At 41.9% G+C, this 18,093-nt stretch overlaps 11 non-coding genes across 11 annotated transcripts; all 11 read left to right on the top strand.

The window, feature by feature from the left end:
• Window positions 1-43: 43 nt before the first annotated feature.
• TRNAV-CAC (transfer RNA valine (anticodon CAC)) lies at window positions 44-116 on the top strand. Its single transcript has one exon. It is a non-coding gene; the product is annotated as a tRNA-Val (tRNA).
• Window positions 117-10,185: 10,069 nt separating this feature from the next.
• On the top strand, window positions 10,186-10,258 carry TRNAV-AAC (transfer RNA valine (anticodon AAC)). Its single transcript has one exon. It is a non-coding gene; the product is annotated as a tRNA-Val (tRNA).
• An 868-nt stretch (window positions 10,259-11,126) lies between these two features.
• On the top strand, window positions 11,127-11,199 carry TRNAV-CAC (transfer RNA valine (anticodon CAC)). Its single transcript has one exon. It is a non-coding gene; the product is annotated as a tRNA-Val (tRNA).
• Window positions 11,200-11,627: 428 nt separating this feature from the next.
• TRNAV-AAC (transfer RNA valine (anticodon AAC)) lies at window positions 11,628-11,700 on the top strand. Its single transcript has one exon. It is a non-coding gene; the product is annotated as a tRNA-Val (tRNA).
• Window positions 11,701-12,568: 868 nt separating this feature from the next.
• Window positions 12,569-12,641, top strand: TRNAV-CAC (transfer RNA valine (anticodon CAC)). Its single transcript has one exon. It is a non-coding gene; the product is annotated as a tRNA-Val (tRNA).
• Window positions 12,642-13,069: 428 nt separating this feature from the next.
• TRNAV-AAC (transfer RNA valine (anticodon AAC)) lies at window positions 13,070-13,142 on the top strand. Its single transcript has one exon. It is a non-coding gene; the product is annotated as a tRNA-Val (tRNA).
• Window positions 13,143-14,011: 869 nt separating this feature from the next.
• Window positions 14,012-14,084, top strand: TRNAV-CAC (transfer RNA valine (anticodon CAC)). The gene has a single exon. It is a non-coding gene; the product is annotated as a tRNA-Val (tRNA).
• Window positions 14,085-15,233: 1,149 nt separating this feature from the next.
• Window positions 15,234-15,306, top strand: TRNAV-AAC (transfer RNA valine (anticodon AAC)). Its single transcript has one exon. It is a non-coding gene; the product is annotated as a tRNA-Val (tRNA).
• Window positions 15,307-16,174: 868 nt separating this feature from the next.
• On the top strand, window positions 16,175-16,247 carry TRNAV-CAC (transfer RNA valine (anticodon CAC)). Its single transcript has one exon. It is a non-coding gene; the product is annotated as a tRNA-Val (tRNA).
• Window positions 16,248-16,675: 428 nt separating this feature from the next.
• Window positions 16,676-16,748, top strand: TRNAV-AAC (transfer RNA valine (anticodon AAC)). The gene has a single exon. It is a non-coding gene; the product is annotated as a tRNA-Val (tRNA).
• Window positions 16,749-17,616: 868 nt separating this feature from the next.
• Window positions 17,617-17,689, top strand: TRNAV-CAC (transfer RNA valine (anticodon CAC)). Its single transcript has one exon. It is a non-coding gene; the product is annotated as a tRNA-Val (tRNA).
• Window positions 17,690-18,093: the final 404 nt, after the last annotated feature.

Genomic DNA, 18,093 nt, shown 5'->3' with positions numbered 1-18,093 from the left:
AGATCATTTTTTATTGGATGGCGGGAGATGCTGTTTTCATGTAGTTTCTGTAGTGTAGTGGTTATCACGTTTGCCTCACACGCGAAAGGTCCCCAGTTCGAAACTGGGCAGAAACATATTTTGTTACCTAAACACTTTGAATTCAATAATTTATATTTTGATAACTATCTACTGTTGCATTGCTCAATGAAAAAGCAAGCAAAAATCATATTGCAGAATATCAAAAGTCAATTTCCCTTCTACCATGCATACTGGATGGTGTTGCATTCATGAAGTACCTGTAGTGTAGAGTTATTCACATTTACCCAATATGCATAAGCAGTGCCAGATTAAGGTCCACATGGGCCTGGAGCTGAAATTTATGTAGGGCCTATAGTTTGTGCAGCAGGTGGTGTGATTAGCATGGTGGGGGTGTGAGTACTGAGGGGGCGGTATGACCAGTGGTGTGGGGGAGTGGTCTTAACAGGAGGTGTGGTCTACCATCTGCCTTCAACTATCTCAAACTCCCTCCCCTCTGGCTTATATGAAGCATACATCCTCCTGTTATATTACTGATGATTGCATCCTGTTATATTGATCATTGCATACCCCCCCAACCACACACACACACACACACACACACACACACACACACACACAAAAATAATAGTTTATTAATAATATTTTTATCTAGAGTGCATTGACAGAGACATATACCACAAAATTTCCCAATATCTATCTGTAAACAAAGTGCAGAACATGAAAACATAAGAAATAATACTAAATATATATGAAATAAAACTAATATGTGACCTGCACTTTATGCAAATGCCGCTACAAAGCCCTTCCCTTGTGTACTAGTATGCATCTGAATGTGCAAGTACTGAGACGCCCACTGTCAGTGTCTGTAGATGCTGTAACACCGCTTGGTGCATCTTGAGACACTATTATCGGTCGCACCGTCAAAACTTGCACCAGCCCTTGCTGAAGTGCAGATTTTCCAATTTGAGTGTGGCCTCCAATGTTAACGATGAAGCGTCTGTGTACGCAAACACTTTAGCATCATGTACGCAACACGCCCATGAGACGGACCATTTTTGTGTGCATTTATATTCACCTCCCAGTCACTGCCCAGGAACTGGATACACATTGGAGGGAATTCAATTAGCTTTGCATGCATGTAGCTCCCACTTTAAGTGCCTGGAGCTATACTATCTAGTACTGGTGCCCCTTACACATTATGCCACACGGAATGAGACAAAATTCACATTATGCCACACAGTATGAGCCAAAATTCACATTATGCCACACGGAATGAGCCAAAATTGAGGGACAGAGAGAGTGACAACAGGGACATAGGGAGAGTGACAGCAGTGACCTAGGGACAGGGAGAGTGACAGCAGGGACAGGGAGAGTGACAACAGGAACATAGGGACAAGGGGAGTGAAAGCAGGGACAGAGAGAGTGACAGCAGGGACAGAGAGAGTGACAGCAGGGACATAGGGACAGGGAGAGTGACAGCAGGGACAAAGGGACAGGGAGAGGGACAGCAGAGACATAGGGACAGGGAAAGTGACAGCAGGGACAGAGAGATTAACAGCAGGGAAATAGGGACAGGGAGAGCAAAAGCAGGGACAGATAGATTGACAGCAGAGACATAGGGACAGCGAGAGTGACAACAGGGACAGGGAGAGTGACAGCAGGACAGAGAGAGTGACAGCAGGGACATAGGGACAGAGAGAGTGACAAGGGGACAGGGAGAGTGACAGCAGGGACATAGGGACAGGGGGAGTGAAAGCAGGGACAGAGAGAGAGAGAGTAACAGCAGGGACATAAGGACGAGAGTGACAGCAGTGACTTAGGGACAGAGAGAGTGAAAGCAGGGACAGGGAGAGTGACAGCAGGGACAGAGAGAGTGACATCAGGTACATAGGGACAGGGAGAGTGACAGCAGGAGAGAGAGAGAGTGACAGCAGGGACATACGGACAGAGAGTGACATGGGGACAGGGAGAATGATAGCAGGGACATAGAGAGTTACAGAGGGACAGGGAGAGTGACAGGGGGACATATGAACAGGGAGAGTAACAGAGGGACATAGGGGTCGATTCAATTCACCAACAGTTGAATAGCGCCAGGAATTAGCTCCCGGCGCTATTCAATACAGCGCCAAGTGACACTCAATTGTCGGGAATTCTTCTCTCACCCCCGGGGGATGAGAGAGAAATTCCGACAAAAGTGCTGCCGCGTGGCCGCCGCGAGGCTGATTCTGTCGGGAATCAGCATCGCGGCGGGGAGTTAAGTCGGAAAATGCTCGTTCTCCCGACAAAAAATAAGATTTTACTTACCGATAAATCTATTTCTCGTAGTCCGTAGTGGATGCTGGGGACTCCGTCAGGACCATGGGGGATAGCGGCTCCGCAGGAGACAGGGCACAAAAGCAAGCTTTTAGGATCACATGGTGTGTACTGGCTCCTCCCCCTATGACCCTCCTCCAAGCCTCAGTTAGGTACTGTGCCCGGACGAGCGTACACAATAAGGAAGGATCTTGAATCCCGGGTAAGACCCAAACCAGCCACACCAATCACACCGTACAACTTGTGATCTGAACCCAGTTAACAGTATAACAATGAAGTAGCCTCTAAAAAAGATGGCTCACAACAATAATAACCCGATTTTTGTAACAATAACTATGTACAAGTAATGCAGACAATCCGCACTTGGGATGGGCGCCCAGCATCCACTACGGACTACGAGAAATAGATTTATCGGTAAGTAAAATCTTATTTTCTCTAACGTCCTAGTGGATGCTGGGGACTCCGTCAGGACCATGGGGATTATACCAAAGCTCCCAAACGGGCGGGAGAGTGCGGGTGACTCTGCAGCACCGAATGAGAGAACTCCAGGTCCTCCTCAGCCAGGGTATCAAATTTGTAGAATTTTACAAACGTGTTCCCCCCTGACCACGTAGCTGCTCGGCAAAATTTTAAGCCGAGACCCCCTCGGGCATCCGCCCAAGATGAGCCCACCTTCCTTGTGGAATGGGCATTGACAGATCTTGGCTGTGGCAGGCCTGCCACAGACTGTGCAAGCTGAATTGTACTACAAATCCAACGAGCAATAGTCTGCTTAGAAGCAGGAGCACCCATCTTTTGGGGTGCATACAATATAAACAGCAAGTCAGACTTTCTGACTCCAGCCGTCCTGGAAATATATATATATATATATATATATATTTTTAGGGCCCCGACAACGTCTAGCAACTTGGAGTCCTCCAAGTCCCTAGTAGCCGCAGGCACCACAATATGTTGTTTCAGGCGAAACGCTGACACCACCTTAGGAAGAAACTGGGGACGAGTCCGCAGTTCTGCCCTGTCCGAATGGAAAAACAAATGAGCTTTTTTTAAGACAAAGCCCCCACTTCTGACAATCGCCTGGCCGAGGCCAGGGCCACAACATGGTCCCTTTCCATGTGAGATATTTCAAATCCACAGATTTGATCGGTTCAAACCAATATGATTTGAGGAATCCCAACACTACGTTGAGATCCCACGGTGCCACTGGAGGCACACAAGGGGCTGTATATGCAATACTCCCTTGACAAACGTCTGGACTTCAGGAATTGAAGCCAATTTTTTCTGGAAGAAAATCTACAGGGCCGAAACTTGAACCTTAATGGACCCCAATTTGAGGCTCATAAACACTCCTGTTTTCAGGAAGAGCAGAAATCGACCTAGTTGAAATTTTCTTCGTGGGGCCTTCCTGGCCTCACCCACGCAACATATTTTCACCACATGTGGTGATAACGTTGTGCGGTCACCTCCTTCCTGGCTTTGACCAGGGTAGGTATGACCTCTTCCGGAATGCCTTTTCCCTTAGGATCCGGCGTTCAACCGCCATGCCGTCAAACGCAGTCGCGGTAAGTCTTGGAACAGACAAGGTCCCTGCTGGAGCAGGTCCTTTCTTAGAGGCAGATGCCACGGTTCCTCTTGGAACAGACATGGTTCTTGCTGAAAGCAAATCCCATCTTAGCTCCCGAGGCCATTAGTCCTCTGTGAGCATCTCTTGAAGTTCCGGGTACCAAGTCCCTCTTGGCCAATCCGGAGCCACGAGTATAGTTCTTACTCCTCTACGTCTTATAATTCTCAATACCTTGGTTATGAGAAGCAGAAGAGGGAACACATACACCGACTGTTACACCCACGGTGTTACCAGGACGTCCACAGCTATCGCCTGAAGGTCTCGTGACCTGGCGCAATACCTGTCCCGTTTTTTGTTCGGGCGGGACGCCATCATTTCCACCTTTGGTCTTTCCCAATGGTTCACAATCATGCGGAAAACTTCCCGATGAAGTTCCCACTCTCCCGGGTGGAGGTCGTGCCTGCTGAGGAAGTCTGCTTCCCAGTCGTCCACTCCCGGAATGAACACTGCTGACAGTGCTATCACATGATTTTCCGTCTAGCGAAAAATCCTTGCAGTTTTGACCACTGCCCTCCTGCTTCTTGTGCCGCCCTATCTGTTTACGTGGGCGACTGCCGTGATGTTATCCCACTGGATCAATACCGGCTGACCTTGAAGCAGAGGCCTTGCTAAGCTTATAGCATTACAAATTTGCTCTTAGCTCCAGTATATTTATGTGGAGAGAATTCTCCAGACTTGATCACACTCCCTGGAAATTTTTTCCCTGTGTGACCGCTCCCCAGCCTCTCAGGCTGGCCTCCGTGGATACCAGCATCCAATCCTGAATGCCGAATCTGCGGCCCTCTAGAAGATGAGCACTCTGTAATCACCACAGGAGAGACACCCTTGTCTTTGGATATAGGGTTATCCGCTGATGCATCTGAAGATGCGATCCGGACCATTTGTCCAGCAGATCCCACTGAAGAGTTCTTGCGTGAAATCTGCCGAATGGAAGCGCTTCGTAATAAGCCACCATTTTTTTACCAGGACTCTTGTGCAATGATGCACTGACACCTTTCCTGGTTTTAGGAGGATCCCGATTAGCTCGGATAACTCCCTGGCTTTCTCCTCTGGGAGAAACACCCTTTTCCTGGACTGTGTCCAGAATCATCCCTAGGACCAGCAGACGTGTCGTCGGAACAACTGCGGTTTTGGAATATTTAGAATCCACCCGTGCTGTCGTAGAACTACTTGAGATAGTGCTACTCCGACCTCCAACTGTTCTCTGGACCTTGTTCTTATCAGGAGGTCGTCCATTTTCTTTGAAGACGAATCCTCATTCCGGTCATTACCTTGGTAAAGACCCGGGGTGCCTTGGACACTCCAACGGCATCGTCTGAAACTGATAGTGACAGTTCTGTACCACGAACCTGAGGTACCCTTGGTGAGAAAAGCAAATTTTGGGACATGGAGGTAAGCATCCCTGATGTCCCGGGACACCATATAGTCCCCTTGTTCCCAGTTCGCTATCACTGCTCTGAGTGACTCCATCTGGATTTGAACCCTTGTAAGTGTTCAAATTTTTCAGATTTAGAATCGGTCTCACCTAGTCTTCTGGCTTCAGTACCACCCTATAGTGTGGAACAATACCCCTTTCCTTGTTGTAGGAGGGGTAATTTTATTATCACCTGCTGGGAATACAGCTTGTGAATTGTTTTCAATACTGCCTCCCTGTCGGAGGGGGACATTGGTACAGCAGACTACAGGAACCTGCGAGGGGGGAAACGCCTCGACATTCCAATCTGTGCCCCTTTGATACTACTTGTAGGATCCAGGGGTCCTGTACGGTCCCAGCGTCATGCTGAGAACTTAGTAGAAGCGGTGGAGGGCTTCTGTTACTGGGAATGGGCTGCCTGCTGCAGTCTTCTTCCCTTTCCTCTATCCCTGGGCAGATATCTTATAGGGACGAAAAGACTGAGGCTGAAAAGACGGTGTCTTTTTCTGCAGAGATGTGACTTAGGGTAAAAAACGGTGGATCTTCCAGCAGTTGCCGTGGCCACCAGGTCCCATGGACCGACCCCAAATAACTCCTCCCCTTTTATACGGCAATACATCTTTGTGCCGTTTGGAATCTGCATCCCCTGACCACTGTCGTGTCCATAAACATCTTCTTGCAGATATGGACATCGCATTTACTCTTGATGCCAGAGTGCAAATATCCCTCTGCGCATCTCGTATATATAGAAATGCATCCTTTAAATGCTCTATAGTCAATAAAATACTGTCCCTGTCAAGGGTATCAATATTTTTAGTCAGGGAATCCGACCAAGCCACCTCAGCTCTGCACATCCAGGCTGAGGCGATCGCTGGTCACAGTATAACACCAGCATGTGTGTGTATACTTTTTAGGATATTTTTCTGATAAGCATGTGAGCGCCTTATCCACCCTGAGGGGTGTTTCCCAATGCGCCTTAACTTCTGGCGGGAAAGGGTATACCGCCAATAATTTTCTATCGGGGGAAACCCACGCATCATCACACACTTCATTTAATTTATCTGATTCAGGAAAAACTACAGGTAGTTTTTTCACCTCACACATAATACCCTTCTTTGTGGTACTTGGAGTATCAGAAATATGTAACACCTCCTTCATTGCCCTTAACGTGTGGCCCTAAAGGAAAATACGTTTGTTTCTTCACCGTCGACACTGAAATCAGTGTCCGTGTCTGGGTCTATGTCGACCGACTGAGGTAAATGGGCGTTTTTACAAGCCCCTGACGGTGTCTGAGACGCCTGGACCGGTACTAATTTGTTCGCCGGCCGTCTCATGTCGTCAACCCACTTGCAGCTTGTTGACATTATCACGTAATTCCATAAGTAAGCCATCCATTCCGGTGTCGACTCCCTAGAGAGTGACATCACCATTACAGGCAATTTGCTCCGCCTCCTCACCAACATTTTCCTCATACATGTCGACACACACGTACCGACATACAGCACACACATAGGGAATGCTCTGATAGAGGACAGGACCCACTAGCCCTTTGGGGAGACAGAGGGAGAGTTTGCCAGCACACACCAAAATGCTATAATTATACAGGGACAACCCTTATATAAGTGTTCCTCCCATATAGCATTTAATATATATGTATATCGCCAAATCAGTGCCCCCCCTCTCTGTTTTAACCCTGTTTCTGTAGTGCAGTGCAGGGGAGAGCCTGGGAGCCTTCCCCTCAGCCTTTCTGTGAGGGAAAATGGCGCTGTGTGCTGAGGAGAATAGGCCCCGCCCCCTTTTCGGCGGGCTTCTTCTCCGGAGATTGTGAAGTCTGGCAGGGGTTAAATACATCCATATAGCCTCAAGGGCTATATGTGATGTATTTTTCGCCATACAGGTATTCTACATTGCTGCCAGGGCGCCCCCCCCCGCGCCCTGCACCCTCCGTGATCGCTGTGGGAAGTGTGCTGACAGACAATGGCGCACAGCTGCAGTGCTGTGCGCTACCTGAGGAAGACTGAAAAGTCTTCTGCCGCCTGGTTCCGGACCTCTTCAATCTTCAGCATCTGCAAGGGGGTCGGCGGCGCGGCTCCGGGACGAACCCCAGGGCGAGACCTGTGTTCCGACTCCCTCTGAAGCTAATGGTGTCCAGTAGCCTAAGAATCCAATCCATCCTGCACGCAGGTGAGTTGAAATTCTCTCCCCTAAGTCCCTCGATGCAGTGAGCCTGTTGCCAGCAGGACTCACTGAAAATAAAGAACCTAAAAACTTTTTCTAAGCAACTCTTTAAGAGAGCCACCTAGATTGCACCCTTCTCGGACGGGCACAAAAACCTAACTGAGGCTTGGAGGAGGGTCATAGGGGGAGGAGCCAGTACACACCATGTGATCCTAAAAGCTTGCTTTTGTGCCCTGTCTCCTGCGGAGCCGCTATCCCCCATGGTCCTGACGGAGTCCCCAGCATCCACTAGGACGTTAGAGAAATACCTGTTAAGTCCGGGAGAACGGGCATTCGCTGACTTAACTTGAGCTGAATTGAATAGTGCCGGGGGCTAATTCCCGGCGCTATTCAATTGTCGGTGAATTGAATCGACCGCAATGTGACAGAGAGAGGGACAACAAGGACATACAGTAGGAAGAGAGAAAAGCAGCAGGGTAAGATTATCTAATTGCCAGCAGTGAGGAGGAGGAGGCTGTGGTCAGTGGTGGAGAGGAGGAGACTGTGGTCGGAGGCGGTACGGAGGAGGAGGAGGCTGTGGTCAGCGGCAGCGGTGGTAATGAGGAGACTGTGGTCGGCGGCGGCTGCTGTGGCCTTCAGTATGGCTCTGGTTGTGAAGATCCCACCCACCCCCCCGCCTCCAGCGTCCAGTCTGCCTATCATTTCAAATCTGCCACGTACCAGCAGCCAATCAGAAGCAGCCATGCATCTACCGGTTCGAGAGCTCCAATTTGCGCCAAATCTGAAATGATGGCGGCGGCGGGGGTCTCCAGTCAGTGCTCGAAGTGCTGGCATGCCATAGCAGTGTATACCGGCCCACTTCGAGCACTGCATATATATGCAATATACTGTGACCACTGCATCAGCACACACAGAGTTACACTGCACTGCACACACCATACAGTGGCAGTACAAAGGGTTACATCGCACTGCTCCAGCACATACTGGTTTACACTACACTGCTCCAGCACACAAAGGGTTACAAGGGGCTACAACATACACAGCACACACAGGGCAAATCCATTGAGTGAAAGCACATACTGGGTTCCACCGCACTGCACCAGCACACACAGGGTCAATCTGTACAGTGACAACACACACAGCATGTGCGCAGACCCACAAACACAAATAATCAGGTATTACATGCATCTCTGAATCAGGCCCTGATGTTCTTAAATCACCCTACAGATTTGTCCCGCTACAGCCTTGCTGCGTGCTGTAGCGGGACCACAATGCGAATGCAGTGAATGGGAGGCGGCTGCATGCACACGCCAGCTCCCAATCATGTTTATGGCATAGCGGGAGTGTGCGATTGCACGCGCCCCGCTATGCCGTGCTGTGCTTACTGTGATGCGTACAAATTACAGCAAGGACAAAAAGGGACACAGCTGTATGCTGCTTTGCAGACAACTTCAGGGAACACCACCAAGTAGGGAAAAATCAGCTGCACCACTCACCAATCCTGGGTTTCAGAGATCCAATGCTGTAGTTGTCCAGGCATCAGGGTATCCAGGTACTGAGGTGTTCTGGTGTAGTCACACCAAACCATAGGTTCTTCGGATGGCTGGGGTGCAGAGCTTAGAGCAACCAGGGGCACTCACACCTGGTGACATTTTCAGGTGACCAGGAGTGGGGTTTATCATGACTGGGGGAGCAGTTGAGTGAAACCAGGGTGGTCTACACTGGTGACACAGCTAGTTCTGATGGCTGTGGGTGGAGCTAAGTGTGACCAGGGGACTCCCACACAAATGACACAGCTGCAAATGACACAGCTTCAAAGGAGCGGAGCTTAGTGCAGCCAGGAGGCTCCCACACTGGTGACAAAGCATCTCATGGCCAGGGGCAGAGGTTAGTGCTGGCAGGGGGCGGAGCTTATCACGGCCAAGGGGCGGGGCCTAGCGTGAAAAGGAGGGTCTCACACTGAAGACAAAGCATTGGAAGGCCAGGGGCGGGGCCTAGCGCGGCCAGGAGTGTCAGACACTTGTGGCAAAACATCTGATGGCTTGGAGCAAAGGTTAGTGCTGCCAGGGGCGGGGCTTAATGCGACCAGGGGGGCGGGGCCTCGCATGGCCAGGAGTGTCACACCCTGGTGGCAAATACTCGGTTGGCGGGGGCGGAGCTTAGCACGACCAGGGGCCAAGCTTCGGACAGCTCCGGTGATCGGCGGCCAGGAACTGGGGGTACAGTGTGTACAATGCTTAGGGCAGCCAGGAGGATGATGTGCTATGCTGGTGGTCACAGTGGTGACAGGAAAACTTTTTTCTTTTCCTGTCAACACTGCACTGCAGAGGATCCTCTGGGCCTATTTTCATGGGAAGGCCTGGAGCTGCAGCTCCACCCGCCCCATTGTTAATCCGGCTCTGTGCATAAGGTCCCCCTTCAAAATTGGTCAGAAATACATTAAAAAATATTTTTTTAGTAAATACAATGATCAGAATTGATAATAAGTGAATGTGTCCTCTTGAAATGCAAAGTGGAAAAATAGCGTCAAAAATATTAGAAAATAGGAAAAAAGTTTAGAAAAAATTATATTTCTAAGAAAAGCATGTGTCATTTGTACTTCCAGACTAGATAGGGGTGGGATCCACGAGAGTCAGTTTCTGTAGTGTAGTGGTTATTACGTTCGCCTAACACGCGAAAGGTCCCCAGTTCGAAACTGGGCAGAAACAATATTTTAGCTTTAGAATTTTAAAACAATGAATTTTTGGGTAAAATGCTCAATAAAAATACAATCAGATAAAAAGTTTATTTTAGCATGCCATACTGAATGTCAAAGATCATTTTTTATTGGATGATGGTCGCAAATTTTTCATGTAGTATCTGTAGTGTAGTGATTTCATGTTTGCCTCACACGTGAAAGGTCCCCAGTTCGAAATTGGCAGAAACATATTTTGTTACCTAAACACTTTGAATTCAATAATTTATATTTTGATAAATATATACTGTTGCATTGCTCAATGAAAAAGCAAGCAAAAAATCATATTGCAGAATATCAAAAGTCAATTTCCCTTCTACCATGCATATTGGATGGTGTTGCATTCATGAAGTACCTGTAGTGTAGTATTATTCACATTTAGCCAATATGCATAAGGTTCCCCTTCAAAATTGGTCAGAAATACATTAAAAATAGATTTTTTTATTAAATACAATGATCAGAACTATTAATAAGTGAATGTGTCCTCTTGAAATGCAAAGTGGAAAAAATAGCATAGAAATTATTAGAAAATAGAAAAATAAGTTTAGAAAAAAAAATTCTATGAAAACGGTTTGCCAATGGTACTTCCCGACTCCATAGTGATGAGATCTTCAAAAGTCAGTTTCTGTATTGTAGTGGTTATCACATTCGCCTAAAACACAAAAGGTCCCCAGTTCGAAACTGGGCAGAAATGTGCTGTTATCTTTAGAATTTTAAAACAAGGGATTTTTGGTTGAAATGCCAAATAAAAATGCAATCATATAAAAAGTTTATTTCAGAATGCCATAATGTATGTCAAAGATCATTTTTTATTGGATGGCGGGAGATGCTGTTTCCATGTAGTTTCTGTAGTGTAGTGGTTATCACGTTCGCCTCACACGCGAAAGATCCCCAGTTCAAAACTGGGCAGAAACATATTTTGTTACCTAAACACTTTGAATTCAATAATTTATATTTTGATAACTATCTACTGTTGCATTGCTCAATGAAAAAGCAAGCAAAAATCATATTGCAGAATATCAAAAGTCAATTTCCCTTCTACCATGCATATTGGATGGTGTTGCATTCATGAAGTACCTGTAGTGTAGAGTTATTCACATTTACCCAATATGCATAAGGTCCCCCTTCAAAATTGGTCAGAAATACATTAAAAAATATTTTTTTAGTAAATACAATGATCAGAATTGATAATAAGTGAATGTGTCCTCTTGAAATGCAAAGTGGAAAAATAGCGTCAAAAATATTAGAAAATAGGAAAAAAGTTTAGAAAAAATTATATTTCTAAGAAAAGCATGTGTCATTTGTACTTCCAGACTAGATAGGGGTGGGATCCACGAGAGCCAGTTTCTGTAGTGTAGTGGTTATTACGTTCGCCTAACACGCGAAAGGTCCCCAGTTCGAAACTGGGCAGAAACAATCTTTTAGCTTTAGAATTTTAAAACAATGAATTTTTGGGTAAAATGCTCAATAAAAATACAATCAGATAAAAAGTTTATTTTAGCATGCCATACTGAATGTCAAAGATCATTTTTTACTGGATGATGGTCGCAAATTTTTCATGTAGTATCTGTAGTGTAGTGATTTCATGTTTGCCTCACACGTGAAAGGTCCCCAGTTCGAAATTGGCAAAAACATATTTTGTTACCTAAACGCTTTGAATTCAATAATTTATATTTTGATAAATATATACTGTTGCATTGCTCAATGAAAAAGCAAGCAAAAAATCATATTGCAGAATATCAAAAGTCAATTTCCCTTCTACCATGCATATTGGATGGTGTTGCATTCATGAAGTACCTGTAGTGTAGTATTATTCACATTTAGCCAATATGCATAAGGTTCCCCTTCAAAATTGGTCAGAAATACATTAAAAATAGATTTTTTTATTAAATACAATGATCAGAACTATTAATAAGTGAATGTGTCCTCTTGAAATGCAAAGTGGAAAAAATAGCATAGAAATTATTAGAAAATAGAAAAATAAGTTTAGAAAAAAAAATTCTATGAAAACGGTTTGCCAATGGTACTTCCCGACTCCATAGTGATGAGATCTTCAAAAGTCAGTTTCTGTATTGTAGTGGTTATCACATTCGCCTAAAACACAAAAGGTCCCCAGTTCGAAACTAGGCAGAAATGTGCTGTTATCTTTAGAATTTTAAAACAAGGGATTTTTGGTTGAAATGCCAAATAAAAATGCAATTATATAAAAAGTTTATTTCAGAATGCCATAATGTATGTCAAAGATCATTTTTTATTGGATGGCGGGAGATGCTGTTTCCATGTAGTTTCTGTAGTGTAGTGGTTATCACGTTCGCCTCACATGCGAAAGATCCCCAGTTCAAAACTGGGCAGAAACATATTTTGTTACCTAAACACTTTGAATTCAATAATTTATATTTTGATAACTATCTACTGTTGCATTGCTCAATGAAAAAGCAAGCAAAAATCATATTGCAGAATATCAAAAGTCAATTTCCCTTCTACCATGCATATTGGATGGTGTTGCATTCATGAAGTACCTGTAGTGTTGAGTTATTCACATTTACCCAATATGCATAAGGTCCCCCTTCAAAATTGGTCAGAAATACATTAAAAAAATTTTTTTTAGTAAATACAATGATCAGAATTGATAATAAGTGAATGTGTCCTCTTGAAATGCAAAGTGGAAAAATAGCGTCAAAATTATTAGAAAAAAGGAAAAAAGTTTAGAAAAAATTATATTTCTAAGAAAAGCATGTGTCATTTGTACTTCCAGACTAGATAGTGATGGGCCCCACAAGAGTCAGTTTCTGTAGTGTAGTGGTTATCACGTTCGCCTAACACGCGAAAGGTCCCCAGTTCAAAACTGGGCAGAAACAATCTTTTAGCTTCAGAATTTTAAAACAATGAATTTTTGGGTAAAATGCTCAATAAAAATACAATCAGATAAAAAGTTTATTTTAGCATGCCATACTGAATGTCAAAGATCATTTTTTATTGGATGATGGTCGCAAATTTTTCATGTAGTATCTGTAGTGTGGTGATTTCATGTTTGCCTCACACGTGAAAGGTCCCCAGTTCGAAATTGGCAGAAACATATTTTGTGACCTAAACACTTTGAATTCAATAATTTATATTTTGATAACTATATACTGTTGCATTGCTCAATGAAAAAGCAAGCAAAAAAATCATATTGCAGAATATCAAAAGTCAATTTCCCTTCTACCATGCATATTGGATGGTGTTGCATTCATGAAGTACCTGTAGTGTAGTATTATTCACATTTAGCCAATATGCATAAGGTTCCCCTTCAAAATTGGTCAGAAATACATTAAAAATAGATTTTTTTATTAAATACAATGATCAGAACTATTAATAAGTGAATGTGTCCTCTTGAAATGCAAAGTGGAAAAAATAGCATAGAAATTATTAGAAAATAGAAAAATAAGTTTAGAAAAAAAAATTCTATGAAAACGGTTTGCCAATGGTACTTCCCGACTCCATAGTGATGAGATCTTCAAAAGTCAGTTTCTGTATTGTAGTGGTTATCACATTCGCCTAAAACACAAAAGGTCCCCAGTTCGAAACTGGGCAGAAATGTGCTGTTATCTTTAGAATTTTAAAACAAGGGATTTTTGGTTGAAATGCCAAATAAAAATGCAATTATATAAAAAGTTTATTTCAGAATGCCATAATGTATGTCAAAGATCATTTTTTATTGGATGGTGGGAGATGCTGTTTCCATGTAGTTTCTGTAGTGTAGTGGTTATCACGTTCGCCTCACATGCGAAAGATCCCCAGTTCAAAACTGGGCAGAAACATATTTTGTTACCTAAACACTTTGAATTCAATAATTTATATTTTGATAACTATCTACTGTTGCATTGCTCAATGAAAAAGCAAGCAAAAATCATATTGCAGAATATCAAAAGTCAATTTCCCTTCTACCATGCATATTGGATGGTGTTGCATTCATGAAGTACCTGTAGTGTTGAGTTATTCACATTTACCCAATATGCATAAGGTCCCCCTTCAAAATTGGTCAGAAATACATTAAAAAATTTTTTTTTAGTAAATACAATGATCAGAATTGATAATAAGTGAATGTGTCCTCTTGAAATGCAAAGTGGAAAAATAGCGTCAAAATTATTAGAAAATAGGAAAAAAAGTTTAGAAAAAATTATATTTCTAAGAAAAGCATGTGTCATTTGTACTTCCAGACTAGATAGTGATAGGACCCACAAGAGTCGGTTTCTGTAGTGTAGTGGTTATCACGTTCGCCAAACACGCAAAAGGTCCCCAGTTCAAAACTGGGCAAAAACAATCTTTTAGCTTTAGAATTTTAAAACAATGAATTTTTGGGTAAAATGCTCAATAAAAATACAATCAGATAAAAAGTTTATTTTAGCATGCCATACTGAATGTCAAAGATCATTTTTTATTGGATGATGGTCGCAAATTTTTCATGTAGTATCTGTAGTGTAGTGATTTCATGTTTGCCTCACACGTGAAAGGTCCCCAGTTCGAAATTGGCAGAAACATATTTTGTTACCTAAACACTTTGAATTCAATAATTTATATTTTGATAAATATATACTGTTGCATTGCTCAATGAAAAAGCAAGCAAAAAATAATATTGCAGAATATCAAAAGTCAATTTCCCTTCTACCATGCATATTGGATGGTGTTGCATTCATGAAGTACCTGTAGTGTAGAGTTATTCACATTTACCCAATATGCATAAGGTCCCCCTTCAAAATTGGTCAGAAATACATTAAAAAATATTTTTTTAGTAAATACAATGATCAGAATTGATAATAAGTGAATGTGTCCTCTTGAAATGCAAAGTGGAAAAATAGCGTCAAAAATATTAGAAAATAGGAAAAAAGTTTAGAAAAAATTATATTTCTAAGAAAAGCATGTGTCATTTGTACTTCCAGACTAGATAGGGGTGGGATCCACGAGAGTCAGTTTCTGTAGTGTAGTGGTTATTACGTTCGCCTAACACGCGAAAGGTCCCCAGTTCGAAACTGGGCAGAAACAATTTTTTAGCTTTAGAATTGTAAAACAATGAATTTTTGGGTAAAATGCTCAATAAAAATACAATCAGATAAAAAGTTTATTTTAGCATGCCATACTGAATGTCAAAGATCATTTTTTATTGGATGATGGTCGCAAATTTTTCATGTAGTATCTGTAGTGTAGTGATTTCATGTTTGCCTCACACGTGAAAGGTCCCCAGTTCGAAATTGGCAAAAACATATTTTGTTACCTAAACGCTTTGAATTCAATAATTTATATTTTGATAAATATATACTGTTGCATTGCTCAATGAAAAAGCAAGCAAAAAATCATATTGCAGAATATCAAAAGTCAATTTCCCTTCTACCATGCATATTGGATGGTGTTGCATTCATGAAGTACCTGTAGTGTAGTATTATTCACATTTAGCCAATATGCATAAGGTTCCCCTTCAAAATTGGTCAGAAATACATTAAAAATAGATTTTTTTATTAAATACAATGATCAGAACTATTAATAAGTGAATGTGTCCTCTTGAAATGCAAAGTGGAAAAAATAGCATAGAAATTATTAGAAAATAGAAAAATAAGTTTAGAAAAAAAAATTCTATGAAAACGGTTTGCCAATGGTACTTCCCGACTCCATAGTGATGAGATCTTCAAAAGTCAGTTTCTGTATTGTAGTGGTTATCACATTCGCCTAAAACACAAAAGGTCCCCAGTTCGAAACTGGGCAGAAATGTGCTGTTATCTTTAGAATTTTAAAACAAGGGATTTTTGGTTGAAATGCCAAATAAAAATGCAATCATATAAAAAGTTTATTTCAGAATGCCATAATGTATGTCAAAGATCATTTTTTATTGGATGGCGGGAGATGCTGTTTCCATGTAGTTTCTGTAGTGTAGTGGTTATCACGTTCGCCTCACACGCGAAAGATCCCCAGTTCAAAACTGGGCAGAAACATATTTTGTTACCTAAACACTTTGAATTCAATAATTTATATTTTGATAACTATCTACTGTTGCATGGCTCAATGAAAAAGCAAGCAAAAATCATATTGCAGAATATCAAAAGTCAATTTCCCTTATACCATGCATATTGGATGGTGTTGCATTCATGAAGTACCTGTAGTGTAGAGTTATTCACATTTACCCAATATGCATAAGGTCCCCCTTCAAAATTGGTCAGAAATACATTAAAAAATATTTTTTTAGTAAATACAATGATCAGAATTGATAATAAGTGAATGCGTCCTCTTGAAATGCAAAGTGGAAAAATAGCGTCAAAATTATTAGAAAATAGGAAAAAAGTTTAGAAAAAATTATATTTCTAAGAAAAGCATGTGTCATTTGTACTTCCAGACTAGATAGTGATGGGACCCACAAGAGTCAGTTTCTGTAGTGTAGTGGTTATCACGTTCGCCTAACATGCGAAAGGTCCCCAGTTCAAAACTGGGCAGAAACAATCTTTTAGCTTTAGAATTTTAAAACAATGAATTTTTGGGTAAAATGCTCAATAAAAATACAATCAGATAAAAAGTTTATTTTAGCATGCCATACTGAATGTCAAAGATCATTTTTTATTGGATGATAGTCGCAAATTTTTCATGTAGTATCTGTAGTGTAGTGATTTCATGTTTGCCTCACACGTGAAAGGTCCCCAGTTCGAAATTGGCAGAAACATATTTTGTTACCTAAACACTTTGAATTCAATAATTTATATTTTGATAACTATATACTGTTGCATTGCTCAATGAAAAAGCAAGCAAAAAATCATATTGCAGAATATCAAAAGTCAATTTCCCTTCTACCATGCATATTGGATGGTGTTGCATTCATGAAGTACCTGTAGTGTAGTATTATTCACATTTAGCGAATATGCATAAGGTTCCCCTTCAAAATTGGTCAGAAATACATTAAAAATAGATTTTTTTATTAAATACAATGATCAGAACTATTAATAAGTGAATGTGTCCTCTTGAAATGCAAAGTGGAAAAAATAGCATAGAAATTATTAGAAAATAGAAAAATAAGTTTAGAAAAAAAAATTCTAAGAAAACGGTTTGCCAATGGTACTTCCCGACTCCATAGCGATGAGATCTTCAAAAGTCAGTTTCTGTATTGTAGTGGTTATCACATTCGCCTAAAACACAAAAGGTCCCCAGTTCGAAACTGGGCAGAAATGTGCTGTTATCTTTAGAATTTTAAAACAAGGGATTTTTGGTTGAAATGCCAAATAAAAATGCAATCATATAAAAAGTTTATTTCAGAATGCCATAATGTATGTCAAAGATCATTTTTTATTAGATGGCGGGAGACGCTGTTTCCATGTAGTTTCTGTAGTGTAGTGGTTATCACTTTCGCCTCACACGCGAAAGGTCCTCAGTTCAAAACTGGGCAGAAACATATTTTGTTACCTAAACACTTTGAATTCAATAATTTATATTTTGATAACTATCTACTGTTGCATTGCTTAATGAAAAAGCAAGCAAAAATCATATTGCAGAATATCAAAAGTCAATTTCCCTTCTACCATGCATATTGGATGGTGTTGCATTCATGAAGTACCTGTAGTGTAGAGTTATTCACATTTACCCAATATGCATAAGGTCCCCCTTCAAAATTGGTCAGAAATACATTAAAAAATATTTTTTTAGTAAATACAATGATCAGAATTGATAATAAGTGAATGTGTCCTCTTGAAATGCAAAGTGGAAAAATAGCGTCAAAAATATTAGAAAATAGGAAAAAAGTTTAGAAAAAATTATATTTCTAAGAAAAGCATGTGTCATTTGTACTTCCAGACTAGA

The sequence above is a fragment of the Pseudophryne corroboree genome, chromosome 4, assembly GCF_028390025.1.
Source record: "Pseudophryne corroboree isolate aPseCor3 chromosome 4, aPseCor3.hap2, whole genome shotgun sequence".
Taxonomy (NCBI): domain Eukaryota; kingdom Metazoa; phylum Chordata; class Amphibia; order Anura; family Myobatrachidae; genus Pseudophryne; species Pseudophryne corroboree.
Note: the sequence above shows the minus strand (reverse complement) of the source record. Positions and strands in the feature narration are given on the sequence as shown.